This window comes from Kryptolebias marmoratus, linkage group LG23 (genome assembly GCF_001649575.2).
Source record: "Kryptolebias marmoratus isolate JLee-2015 linkage group LG23, ASM164957v2, whole genome shotgun sequence".
Taxonomy (NCBI): Eukaryota; Metazoa; Chordata; class Actinopteri; order Cyprinodontiformes; family Rivulidae; genus Kryptolebias; species Kryptolebias marmoratus.
This window is the reverse complement of record NC_051452.1, coordinates 1,516,011-1,519,839: the sequence shown is the minus strand read 5'-3', so window position 1 is coordinate 1,519,839 and position 3,829 is coordinate 1,516,011. Positions and strand designations below refer to the sequence as shown.

Genomic DNA, 3,829 nt, shown 5'->3' with positions numbered 1-3,829 from the left:
AACAGGAAGTGGCTTGTAAACATTTTGTTGCCAGTTACAAGTTGTACAGTTCTCGTCTGGGGAGTTCTCACTCTTTCCTGCTGCTAAAAGCTGCACTTTTGTGAGACTCTTGGTTCGTTTTGAATTTACTGCTTTTTTTTTCCTGAGGTCTGTCCGTAACCTTCGACAATGCTGGAAGACGGAAAGGGGCATAAAACCTTCAACCTGTACCTTTTAAGGCTATCTGATGTGAGAGGAGTTTAAAGTATTTTTTAGGGCTATTCTCTTGTTGTGAAGGCCAAGCTTTTCATGTTCTGGTCTTGTCCAGATTTTCTTGCTTTTTCCATTAGAAACCAGAATTTCTTTCTGAGATTTCAATGTTTCCTCTGCCACAGGTTTTCAACGTGACCCCGAGTTCCTTACACAGGATGCACGTGATTTAGGTTGTTTTAAGACTGAAGCAATTCACTTTGGTGTTGGCGTCTCTCACACTAGCCATTAGCACATCAATCTGGTCAGAATTAAACTTTTCTTTAAACTCAGGTTTTTCAAAGAGCTATTTACAACATAATAACTAAGGCATTAAAGCATCCTTATTCCTATCCACCCATTAATCCGCCGTTTCGGTCACCCACACAAAATTAAACCTAGCCTTTCTTGAATAATGCGTATCGCCCGCCACCTTTGAGCTAAGATCATCTTCTGTGGAGAAATGAAAATTATAGCCGTTTTGGTTAAACCATTAAGTGCAATCGCATGAGATCTATTAGCGCTTGGAGTTTGGGTTGCGTGTTGTTTAGCTGTGGTGGCCATCTTGAATTGGGCTGACTCCATAATGAATCAGTTGTAGAGCTACATCGACTTTCAGAAAGTGCAATTAAAATCCATCCAGTGGTTTATGAGATATTTTGCTAACAAACAGGGTTAACTGCAACAGTTAATGCTAAAGTTTGAATTAAAGATGTGGCACGGTCAGTTTTTGTGTTTGCTAAGGTGGCCATCTTGAACTAGATTGACTCCAAAATTTAAGTCAGTCGAGATGTTCGGCCAGGGATTACTTTCTGAATGTTTCAGCAAAATCCATCGAGCGCTTCATGAGATATTTTGCTAACACGCACGTCATGGAGAGTTGGACTTTGTTGATTGAACTGGTGTTTTCACATCTTTTAAGTTTTGTGTTTTGTAGGTGTTGTGATGACTTCACACACTTCTGAGCCGTCTAAACTTTCCAAACATTTTAAACTCTTTTTTTTAACACTCCCAGACTTCTTCTATAGTTCATCCATCAGAGCATAGGCATTTGTACTGCCTTTCACTCAAGTCTCTAACTTCTATAGGACTTATGATTTTCTCTCAAATCTCTGCAGAGTGCAGAGAATGCGCTTCCATTTTCTTGTATTGTGTCCGAACCAAAAACACCTTAAAAACTAAAAGTTAGGGGTGTTTTTAACTTATGTCTCCCTGACATAAAACACTGCAGACGCAGAGAAATTGACTTGTGACAACGAGACAATGCGGCCACTTTGCTGTTCGTGATTTCTCGTTTTGTCCGAAATTACAGTTTTTTGCACCGTGACCGTTTGAGGCTTACTTTATAGTCTGAGTTTCTGCATGCCTGTCTCATTGCATGCTGATGAGAGACACAGGCGTGTGGTAGCCATAGTGACCCCAATGAGCCACTGGGAGCAGCCTTTACGGTATACATCTTCCATCTCGCCTTATTTGTTCCACTTTCGCACCCAGCTCGGGTCCTTCACCGGAGTTCTGGGAGCTTGAAGGTTCTACGCGGCGTCTCAGCCGTTCCTAGGACTGCACTCTTCTGGACAGAGATCTCTGAGGTTGTTCCTGAGATCTGTTGTAGCCACTTTTCCAGTTTGGGGGTCACAGCACCGAGTGCACCACTGAGGCCTCGGCTTTCCACAACTTTTCCATTTCCTTCTTCAGCCCTTGGTGTTTCGCCAGCTTCTCGTGCTCCTTCTTGATGTTACAGCCGTCTGCTACATCTATCACCACAATGTCCGGTTGGTTAGCCATCACCTGTTTCTCAGTTAGCCCTGCCGTTCTCCACCACCTTAGGTGGAGTCTCCCACTCTGACTGTGGGACTTTCGGTCCATAATCAGTACAGATGTTCCTGAACACTATTCCAGCTGCTTGGTTATGGCGTTCCATGTACGCTTCGCCTGCCTGCATCTTACATCCTGCTGTTATGTGCTGGACTGCCTCAGGGGCATCTTTACCCAGCCTCCATCTTGGTTCCTGCCTGGTATAATAGACCCCGGCCTTTATTGCTGTTGTGCTGCCATGATTAGTACGAATATATATATATATATATATATATATATATATATATATATATATATAGATGTGTTTGCTCACTTTGATGAGCTTATCTGTAAGCAGCCGTAACTTGTTAAATATGAGGAATTAAGCCAATACAATTGTTTGAAAAAGGAGAGATGAAAAAGGTCTTTTCCCATCTTCATTGCTGTTGAATTTAGTTTGAAGTCTCAGTTGTTCCTCCTTTTCTGGATATAACTGTTACTCCGTCTGTCTTATTTACTCCACGTCCGATTCATTTCAGCAGGACCTTTTAAATCCGCTCTCTCACTGCATAATTCATGGAACGAGTCACCGTATAACGATATTCACTTTCGTACAAGCAAAGTGCCCCGAACGAGAATCCCGCGGAAACCTGGAGGAACGCCGACGGTGACTCAGCGGCCGCGCTCAGGTAAACCGATTCCGTCGCGCAGAATGAGGTCGGGAGTGAGCTGGGGTTTGCTATTTGATGTCACCGGCTGCTCACGAGGTCTCCGACCGACGAAGGCGGCGACGTTAAGCCGCCACCGTGCCATCTGTCGAGGGATCCCGTCTGGTTGTGACATTATTTTCCTCATGAGCGTCCGTTCTCTTAAGCCCTCTTAAGTATTATTATCGGTTGAAAGAACTGATTCACTTGTGCATAAATGGACTCCTGGACGTTATTCGTCGCAGCGGCATCATTAACTGCGCTTTGAAAGCGGGGAAATCACGGGCTGTCATTTCTTGGCCTAAACGACAGCTTAGTAATTCTTCAAATGCCAAAGCTCTCCATCAATCGGCGCTCACGTTCTATAATGAAGTCCGAGCACGTTAAATGCACCGCCATGACAATCGAGCAATAAGAGAGCACGCAAAGTTTTCTGATTAGCAGCTGTGTTAGTCATTAAACACGTTCAGTGGTGTGATCTTTGTGGTAGAGTGAAATGAATGGCGCCTAACGTCAATATGTATTATGCTCCCGAACAAAGTGATTTTCTTCATTTGCTATTGATGTAAGCTGAGAAGTGCCATCTGTTACTGAGGATAGCAGCAGAATTAATGAACGCGGCAGCAGCTTTTAAGTTGTTGGGTTTCTGTAATTCTCTAATTACAGAGAGCAATAGATCTATTGTGGTTTCACTTGAAACCTTAAGTGCTCGTGCTTCTGCGAGGGACTTCGTGGAGCGACGGGCTCGAAGACGACTATCGAACATAATCTTGGTTATTCTGTGTTACAGTCGACGCCTGGTGCAGGAGTGATTAACATCAGCACGATTAATGTCTGACGTTCTTGAGGGAACCTTCTCTCGGATGGTGACACCGCTACGACGTTAAAATCAATAAAAAACTATAACTTTTAATATGTAAACCAAAAATCCTTCCTAGTTTTGTAAGATAATTCTCAACAAACATTGACATTCTCAAAAGGTGCTTTATTTGAGAACTTTGATAGCTTCTAAACTGACATTCATGAGCATTTCTGGATTGTCCCTGGTCTGCAGCTCTCCTCACATGTTTTGCAGACACAAAGTGTTTGTCGATGCGTTT

At 43.3% G+C, this 3,829-nt stretch overlaps 1 long non-coding RNA gene across 5 annotated transcripts in view; it reads left to right on the top strand.

Annotated features, from left to right (window-relative positions):
* LOC119616745 overlaps window positions 1-3,829 on the top strand; it is a 319,450-nt gene that overhangs the window by 247,208 nt on the left and 68,413 nt on the right. The gene's annotated exons all lie outside the window — the stretch shown is intronic.